The following is a 10,266-nucleotide window of genomic DNA, read 5'->3' on the forward strand; positions in this document are numbered from 1 at the left end:
GGAGGGCGGCACGTTGTGAATCACTGAGGGCACCGGTGTAGGAGGAGGAGGCGGTGGGAGGGAGGATTCTTGGGGGTGGGGAGGGGATTAAGGGTCTGGGTGTTTGGGGGGTGTGGCACCATTTGGAGTGAGGTATTGTACAGCACATTAAACACCTTTTTTGCACAACGATTACGATGACTCTGTAACTTTCTTCCTTAATATGGGATGAACCCCCCAGACCCTTTGCCAATATCTCCAGACATTCCCCCCACCCCCCGTGGCGCCCACCCATCCTCCGGCCGTGGACATATCCCCGGAGTTGTGTTCCCTCCCCTGGGTGTTCAGATATTGCTTGTGTGGTGTTGCCCCCGACAGTGTTCAAGCACAGTGTCCAGGCATCAAGGTGTGATTGGGATGCTAGGCAATGACTCCCACATGCTACATGGCCCACCCACCCACGGGAATCCACTTGGCATGTGTGAAGTGTTCACTTAATCACGATTATGCTTTATAAATTGGTGAGATGTTTATGTTGTTTTAAAGTAGTTTATATATTGGTGAGATGCATATGGGGCGGAATTCTCCGCTCCTGGGAAAAATTGGGAGGGCTGTCGTGAACTCGGCCGAGTTTCACAACGGCCTCGGAGGCCGCTCCTCGCCCCCTATTCTCCCCTCCCGGCGGGGCTAGGAGCAGCGCTCCATAACTCTTGGCCGCGGGGGCATCGCGCCAAGAATGACACGGCCGGCGCACCTAATGACGTCAGCCGCGCATGCGCAGGTTGGCCGGCTCCAACCCACGCATGCGCGGCTGACGTCATGACGGCTGACAGCTCGAACCCGTGCATGCGCGGTGGCCGTCTTTCCCCTCAGCCGCCCCGCAAGACGTGGCGGCTTGATCTTGCGGGGCGGCGGAGGGGAAATAATGCGTCCGATTTGGACGCCGCACCTGGTGATCGGTGGGCACCGATCGCGGGCCTGTCCCCTCCCGAGCACAGTCGTGGTGCCTTTTCCTTGCTAGGCCACCTACAAGCCCCAAACGGGCTTCTCATTCCCGTTTCATGACGGCAGCGACCAGGTGTGTTTGCCGCCGTCGTGAAACAGCCGCGAACGGCAGGCCGTTTGGCCCATCTGGATCGGAGAATCGGCGTTCGCCGTGAAAAACGGCAAGCGGTGATTCTTCCAAGCCGGTGGGGGGGAGGGATTGCAGGGGGCCCCAGAGGGGCGTGAAATTTGTCGGAGGGCCCTCCCGCGATTCTCCCAGCCGGCGTGGGGACCGGAGAATCACGCCCATTATGTTTATAGTAGTTTATATATTGGTGAGATGTATATGCTGTTCTATAGTCGTTTATATATTGGTGAGATGTATATGCTGTTCTATAGTCGTTTATATATTGGTGAGATGTATATGTTCTTTTGTAGTAGTTTATATATTGGTGAGATGTATATGCTGTTTATAGTAGTTTATATATTAGTGAGATATAGATGTTGTTTTATAGTAGTTTATATATTGGTGAGATGTATATGCTGTTTTATAGTCGTTTATATATTGGTGAGATGTATATGCTGTTTTATAGTCGTTTATATATTGGTGAGATGCATATGTTCTTTTGTAGTAGTTTATATATTGGTGAGATGTATATGCTGTTTTATAGTCGTTTATATATTGGTGAGATGCATATGTTCTTTTGTAGTAGTTTATATATTGGTGAGATGTATATGCTGTTTTATAGTTGTTTATATATTGGTGAGATGTATATGCTGTTTATAATAGTTTATATAGTGGTGATATGTATATGTTCTTTTGTAGTAGTTTATATATTGGTCAGATGTGTATGTAGTTTATATATTGGGGAGGGGAGGGGAGGTTGAAGATGGCGGGGGTCTGCCAACAGGGAATGACTTGAAGTGCAGCCTCGACAGAGAAAACCGAGGCCAAACAAACGACAAAGTGCCGTTAAATAGCGGGGTGTTGCTCAACGCTGCAGCCATCGGGAAACATCCCACTAAACACGTCCAGAACCGCACATGAATATTCCAATTAAATTACGCCTGAAAATGCTGTTTTATGATATTTAGTATATTGGTGTTATGTATAATCTGTTTTATGATATTATATATATTGATGAGATATATATACTGTTTTATTGGCATGGTTATTCATAACGGTCCGCCTTCTCAACCTTTCCCCTCACCTGAAGTGTGATGACCTTAAATCACCACCAGTCAGTTCTCCCCCTTAATGGGGAAAGCAGCCTATGGTCATTTGGGACGATGGCAACTTTACCTTTTATGGTCACTTATATAGCAGTGAGATCTATATGCTGTTCTATGCTTTATATATGTGGTTAAATATGTGTTTTTTCAACGGTATCTTGTGTATTGGTGAGATGTATATGCTGTTTTGTGGTATTTATATATTGGTGAATTCATTCAGCCCAACCACATTTTGCCAGTATTAAGCCCCCTTCAGCCTCCCCCTATCTGTCTCCATGAATCAACTGTCATACGTATCTATTACCTTCCCCCTCAAATGCTTGCCTAGTTTCTCCGAAAATAAATTAAAACGATTTGCTTCAACCATTCCCTGAGGAAGCGAGTGCCACATTCTCACCACTCTTTGTACAAAGTGAAGTTTCTTCTGAATTCCCTCTTGGATTTCTTGGTGACTGTCTGATATTGATGGCCGCTAGGTATCCCCACCACCACAAGGGGGCGCAACTCTCTGTACCCACTAAGCAAATGTTTTCATAATTAAAAGCCTCGTTTTTCAAGAGGAGAGAGACCAGCCTCTTAATCCTTTCCTGATATGTTTATCCAAATATTCCTGGAATCATCTTCGGATATCTCCTCTGCAGTCTCTCCAGAGGCTTTATATCTTTTTTTTATAAAATGGCAACCGGACTACAGTACTCCTAGCCTGGTGTAAGCAAGGTCCAATATAGGTTCAGCATAATTTCCCACTTTTTAATTCCAGCCTCTGAAAATAAAACCTAGGGCATGATTTTACAGTCGCGATGTACCCAGCTATTCTTGTTGAATAGTGGGAGAGCCCAAAAATGGGAATCACGGCACGGCCAAACCGATCACAATGCTTCTGACCCGCAGTGCCCAACGAAATCTGGATTAGGCCCTCGCTGGGCAGGCGGGAGGCAAATCAACATATTTAAATGAGTCTCAAACTTAATTTAAATATGAACCCTTTCAAGGCCAGAGTCTCCCGGCTCCTGGGATTCACCAGCCGCAGCGACATAGCCTGAGACCGGCACCGATCAGTACTGGAGACAAGACTTGATGTCCATGCCGGGGGACTCAGAGGCCATTGGAGCCCCCAGGTGGTCGGGGACAGGGCAGGGCACTGCCAGGTTGGCATCGCAGATGTCTCAGGTTGGCACTGCCTTAAAGCGAGGAACAGTGCAAGGGTGCCATTGGAGCACTGCCAAGGGTTGAGGCCTGAGGGGGGGGGGGGGCATGCCCATGAAATGGGGGGGGGGGCGGTGAAGGGAGACATGAAGGGGTTGCATAAAGGGGGGACTTGAAGGGAGGAGGCCTGAGAGTTGTACGACAAATGGGGCATGAAGGCTGTATGAAGAGTGGGGAATAAGATGGGTGGGGGTTATGAAGGGTGGGGGATGAAGGAGAGACCTGAAGCGGATGCACAGGTGGTGCTGAAAGTAGGGGGGGACTGAAAGGGGGAGTTGGCCATAAAGGTGGGGGCATCCTCAGCAACCCCATAACTGGGTATACTCACTTGGGAGGGGTGGCGTAAATGCCCTGATGCTGATGAGGATGGATGGGGATGGGGCTGATTCACCTTTATGTCTGCATGATGTTGGGAGTAGGTTAACCCTCGAGAGTCGAAGCTTGAGAGTGTTGCCCATATCCACGAGGGGTTGTGATGTCTATGAGTGGGTTGTTTGGAGGACCCTCAACATAACTTTGAGATCTGGGTACCTTTAAAAAGAGTGCCCTGATCTCTGAGGAGTCGGTCTTGCTGGCGATGTTAGTTCCCCACTCCAGAAAAAAAAAATTTTAAATGGGATTTTCAGTGAAAATCTCCCCTAATTCCAAATATATGACTTAAGTGTCGGTGAATTGTGATCTGTATACACTGTTTCAGGTTAGTGTGTATTGGAGTGATGTATAGACTGTTTCAGGGTAGTGCATATTGGTATGATGTATACACTGTTTCAGGTTAGTGTGTATTGGAGTGATGTATAGACTGTTTCAGGGTAGTGCATATTGGTGTGATGTATACACTGGTTCAGGGGAATGATGTATACACAGTTACAGGTTAGTGTGTATTGGTGTGATGTATACACTGGTTCAGGGGAATGATGTATACACAGTTACAGGTTAGTGTGTATTGGTGTGATGTATACACAGTTTCAGGTCAGTGCATTTGGTATGATGCCTGCACTCTTTCAGGTTAGTGTGTATTGGTATGATGTCTACACTGTTATTGGGTAGTACATAGCTTTTTTTTCATAAACATTTTATTGAGGTATGTATGGTTTTATAACAATAACAGAAGAAACAGTGTATGTACAAATATAAACATAGTGCAAACGCCATCTTCCTCCCTCACAGGTCCCACCTTTTCTAACACCCTACTCTAAACTGAACTGTTTCAGGTTAGTGCGTATTGGTAGGATGTATATATAGTTTCAGGTTAGTGATTATTTGTCTGATGTATACACTGTTACAGGTTAGTGTGTATTGGTGTGATGTATACACTGGTTCAGGTTAGTGCGTATTGGTAGGATGTATAGTTTCAGGTTAGTGATTATTTGTCTGATGTATACACTGTTACAGGTTAGTGTGTATTAGTGTGATGTATACACTGGTTCAGGGGAGTGATGTATACACTGTTTCAGAGACTGGCTGAGACGGCAGCGGGCCTCCAGGTCTGGCAGTGGCAGGTCGCGAGGGAGCCCAAGGGGTTAGCTCCATTCGCACCTTCGTCCCATGGAGTAGCTCGGGGGCTATCGGGCACCGCAATGGGACCCATGCATGACTCCCGTAGGGGAGGAACCGGAACACCGCAGCACCTCGTACTCCACCCCCCCCCCCCCCCCCCTCCTGATCCTGGCGCATCTGGTGGGCAGCGGGCAGAAAAGTGCAGCACGACCCCACCTGCGACACCTGAGCATCAGCCGGGCACATCCAGGCCTGGTCACCCCAGAAGACTCCCGCCAATGGACCGAGCTCTGTGAGATCCCAGATAGGTCCCCACTCAGCGCCTGGAAGGACCTCGTTACGTAAACGTTCAGGGCGGCCGTCACCTTGATGGCCACCAGGAGTGGGTGTCCTCCCCCATTCCCCCGTGGTGCCAGGTGGCCATAATCGGGCAGATATGTCGCACTGTCTCTCTGTTCAGCCGGAGTATTCGACAGCGTGCCCAGTCCAACAGGTTCTCAAACGACAGGCGGTGTCAATACACACGAGGCCTCATGCGGCCCCTCCTTTGCATCTCCTCCTCCTCGGCCTGTTGGGTGGCCGACTCTCCATCCTCAGCAGCTGCCTCCTATTCAACTGCTGCATGCTCCGCTGCTGCAGCTTCCCCCTCCTCGAGCAGCGCTCGCTCGTACAAGGCTGCAGTGACCAGCAGGAAGGTTGAATTCCAATATCCATTGCAGGGGATGAAAGGCCAAAAGTTAAAATTCTAAATTTGGGCAAGGCCAATTTTGATAGTATTAGACAGGAACTTTCAAAAGTTGATTGCGGGAGTCTGTCGGTAGGCAAAGGGACGTCTGGTCAGTGGAAAGCTTTCAAAAGTGTGTTAACCAGAGTTCAGAGTAAGCACATTTCCTTTTCCAACAGTATTTACTGTTGAGAATGGATGTTAGGAAAGTTGGGGAAATAAATAGTGATGTGATGAGGAGGTGCAAAAGAACAAAGAACAAAGAAAAGTACAGCACAGAAACAGGCCCTTCAGCCCTCTAAGCCTGTGCTGACCATGCTGCCCGTCTAAACTAAAATCTTCTGCACTTCCGGGGTCCGTATCCCTCTATTCCCATCTTATTCATGTATTTGTCAAGATGCCCCTTAAACGTCACTATCGTCCTTGCTTCCACCACCTCCTCCGGCAGTGAGTTCCAGGCACCCACTACTCTCTGTGTAAAAAACTTGCCTCGTACATCTCCTCTAAAACTTGCCCCTCGCACCTTAAATCTATGCCCCCCGAGTAAAGAGTGCGGAAAAGATTGATTAGGATGCTATTGGGACTTGATGTTATGAGGAGAGGCTGGATAGACTAGGACTTTTTTCCCTGGAGTGTAGGAGGCTTAGGGATGATCTTATACAGGTCAATAAAATAATGAAGGGCATTGATAAGGGAGATAGTCAACATCTTTTCTCAAAGGTAGGGGAGTCTAAAACGAGAGGGCATAGGTTTAAGGTGAGAGCAGAGAGATACAAAAGAGACCAAAGGGGCAGTTATTTCAGAGAGGGTGGTGAGTGTCTGAAACGAGCAGCCAGAGACAGTAGTAGAGGCGGGTACAATTCTGTCTTTTAAAAAGCATTTAGACAGTTATAAGGTGAAGCTGGGTAGAGAGGGATATGGGCCAAATGCAAGCACTTGGGACTAGTTTAGTGGTAAAAACTGGGCAGCATTGACGAGTTGGACCGAAGAGCCAGTTTCCATTCTGTAAACCTCGATGACTATGACTATGTTAGCATGGTGCGTGCCCCCATGCCCAACCAGGTCCAACGGTGGCCCCGGTTGGCATTGCAGACTCTGCCCCGGCATGTCCTTTTTCCCCTCTGGTAGTGGCCAGAAGTGTAGGATCCTCTGGCGGATGGCCAGTCCTGCAGCCAGGGGTAACTGTTGGCTGTCACTGCCTTGCCAGCAGTACATTTCGCAGCACCCATCCGGCAACCCCCACTGTCGGGGCTACTGTGAGTGTTGCCCTTGGGTGGGCCGCGTGATGCCCCGCCGGTGGGTGCCGGCCAGTTGGGGGGGGGGGGGGGGCGGTAGTATGGTGGAGGGTGGGGTGCAGGGGTGGAGGGTGGGGGGTTGGGTGGGGGCACCCATACGGCTGGTGTCACCCTGCAGAACCAGGGGCCAGGGTGGGTAGTCAGTGGGGTCTGCAGCAAGATGGCTGTCTTGCAGGTGCGGCAATGGCAATCTGTGCCTGGACACTGCCTCAGTCCCATGGGGGGTTCCCCAGGCCCCACGGCCTGTTCCCCTGTCAACAACAACCCCCGGCCATGGCAGGACCCCCTCCCCACCCCCAGCCAGCCGGGCCAGTGTCCTGTCCAGCAGCCCATGGTCGCGCCTCTCCTTGTCCTACATTCTCTCCCTCCCTCATCAGTCATGGTGCCAGTTTCACGATTTTTAAAAGCACAAATGAACCTCACCGTCGGGAATTCACCCCAGTGGAGGCGGAGAATCACGGAGGCCCCGGAGAATACTGGGTCAGGCCCGCTAATGATATGCCAATGGATTTTATTATAGGTGCGTTCTGGAATGCATTGACACCACTGTTGAGGCATCGGAGAATTGTGATTTGGCATGAAACCGGCGCCCGCCACCATTTCAGCATCTGAGCGATTCTCCGGCCAAACGTGTTTCCCGATTCCGGCGTCAACCGACTGAGAATCCCACCCACAATGTTTTGCAACAGTTTATATTGCTTTGATGTAGATGCTGTTTCACAGTATTTTATACTGGTGTGCTGTTTAATGGCTGTTATATTGGTGTGATATATACACAGTTTTACCAATCTCTTAAGTGCTCACTGCAATGAAATGGGAAATATAATCATGATGTGCTAAGTACAAAACCAAATCAACCAGATGCTGGCTGCAGTTTGCGATATTAATTAAGTGTGTGTACTGCCCATTTGTTTAAAACCACAATTGTCCTGGATCCACTTATGGTGAGAGGTAGCTTCAGAAGCCATAAAGTATCATTCAGATCCAAAGTAAATTCATTCACATGTGTTCAAAATAAAACCTTCTAAAATAACAAATTGCAATCATGCAACTTAAGCTGAGCATCCTTGTGTTTATCCAGACTGATTCAGTCTCACTGGCTCATTCTCAGGACAGGCTTTTTTCCCTGCGTCATCTTACTCACAAGTATTCTGAATAAAACTATTGGCATCTTTGGACTGTCTGTTGAATGGTTTGAAGCTGACTTGTTTCTAACAGTTCCTTTATTTAAACTTAAGTGAAACTTGCTGCACTATTTGAGCTTCAAAAGCTAGCACAGACACACGGGACCAAATGGCCTTCTGTGCTTTAAATTACTCAATTGCCCTCGACAATCTCACTAAGGCTGGTGGTAACATTCCCTTTCACACCAAACACCACACCAACAACTCAAAACTAAACTGAGAGGGAGGTTTATCTCACCTGTGAAAGTATAATCAGTTACATCTTCTTCGGGTTTCTGAATTGATCTCCATATTCTTTCTGACACAGTGAGTTGTACTCAGCTTGCTGACAGTAATGAGCTCTCTGGTTGTCATCTCTTGAGAGTTGAGCTTGAAGTGTTCGGTAATCAGCTATGGGTAATCATGTTCCTACCTTGTATCATTCCATTGCATCTGACAGTGCAGTGTGCTTCAGAAAGTGTGTGAAAGCTCCTGCGACTGAAACAGTTTCGAGGATTAGGGGTGGGGGGGGGAGGAGTGGCTCACTTTCTTTTTATACATTTGAACCCTGTCCAATTGCACAGATTCATTAGAAATAACACAACATGTTTGAACTTGAGACTATAATGGAGAAACACTGGGAGGGATTAAACGCTTGTTAGATATTCCAAGGGGGCATCAAATTAACAATATTAAGAATCAGCACCGCAGCTCTTTCGAGTAAAGTAAAATTATTTCTTGAATCTATTGATGGCATGCTTCAAGGAGTTGTGAAAAATGCAGGGGAAAAAGAGAGTATTGGTAGATATCAACTCCCTGAATATCAACTGTGATAAAATCAATGTTAAAGGTGCTCTGGGCTCAAAATTCTTTAAATTAATTCAGGAGACTTTCAGCCATAAGGTAGCAAGCCCAACAAGAGACTGAGCAGTTCTGGATGTAGTTTTTGAGCTTAAATCTGGGCAGGTGGAAGGGTTATCAGCAGGAAAGCATTTTTGTGGTCATGATCATAATTAGGATAGACTTTGAGTAAAAAATTTTAATTGAGGTTAGGCCAATTTTACGAAACCAAAATGTGGTTTTGGCAATAAGTGGACTGGAAGCAGCTATTTGGAAATAAGTCTGTGTCAGGACACTGGGAGGAGCTAAAGAGGGTGCAGAACAAAGTTCCCACAAAGGAAAAGGGTGGGACTATCACAAAGCAAGACTCTCCCGAGTGTCAAGGAGCATATGGATTAGGATAACATTAAAAACAAAAGCTTTTGTCAAATACCAAAAGCTCAATTCTACAGAAAGGCCAGAGGAGTATAGAAAATGCAGGGGTAAAATTATAAAGAACATTAGGGGAGCAAAGGCAGGTATTAAAAGCAATATTGGCAAGTTAAAATCAAGGGAACCCCAAATACATTTTATTCATACATAAAGAGCAAGAGAAAAACTAAGGAAAAAGCACCAGCTCGAGACCAAAAAGGTAACTTGTGTGTGGAGGTGTGAAAGACATGGGCACGGTTCTTAATGACTACTTTGCATCTTTCTTCACGTAAGAGAGGAACAAAATAGACAATTGATTGAACAGGAGGAGTTTAAAATATTGAATGGAGGAATAAGGGTGTTTAACACGCTTAAAAGGGTTAAAAAGGACTTCCGGTGGCGGCGATGTCCGAGTGAGCCGCACATTCGGTGGGCTCTCACTCCGGCGGGACTGAACAGCTGTTTCCCCGCGATAGCGGGACCACGGAGGCGGCAGAAAGGCTGCCGGGAACAGAAGAGGAGAGCGGGCTGCAGAAAATGAAAGTGTGGGAGGCCAGCAGGTGAGGAAGAAAGAGAGAGAGACGGAGGCAAGGAGGAAGCTGACCTGCAGGGTAAGATGGCGGACCCACGGACCTTCCTTCCTCCAGGACAAAGGGAAAAAAAAGTTTGGAGTTGCTGAGGAGGGACAGCTTGGACCCACTTCAGATGCCCAGGAGGGGGTAAAAATTTAAGGTGCTGGGCAAAGGAAAGCGGCAGCGAAGGCGCTGAGGAGCGGGCTGCGGCATATGGAACAGCGGGATTCCAGAAGGCAGAAGAAGAAGGAGAAAAAGGGACAGAGACAAGGACCTGAAGAAAATTACCTGGGACCTAAGATGGCGGACACACGGACCCCGGACTCAGCAATCCAGTTGGCGCTGGATAACATGCTCCAGGT

The 10,266-nt window shown here is 47.8% G+C and overlaps 1 protein-coding gene across 1 annotated transcript in view; it reads right to left on the reverse strand.

Moving 5' to 3' along the window:
- The window catches only part of LOC119971412 (Golgi-associated kinase 1A-like), a 48,816-nt gene extending 40,227 nt beyond the window's left edge, over nucleotides 1-8,589 (reverse strand). The window contains exon 1 of the mRNA XM_038806897.1: nucleotides 8,341-8,589. The gene's annotated coding sequence lies outside the window, so the exon portion shown is untranslated. The remainder of the gene's footprint in view (nucleotides 1-8,340) is intronic.
- Nucleotides 8,590-10,266: the final 1,677 nt, after the last annotated feature.

The sequence above is a fragment of the Scyliorhinus canicula genome, chromosome 9 (assembly GCF_902713615.1).
Source record: "Scyliorhinus canicula chromosome 9, sScyCan1.1, whole genome shotgun sequence".
In the NCBI taxonomy this organism is placed as follows: Eukaryota; Metazoa; Chordata; class Chondrichthyes; order Carcharhiniformes; family Scyliorhinidae; genus Scyliorhinus; species Scyliorhinus canicula.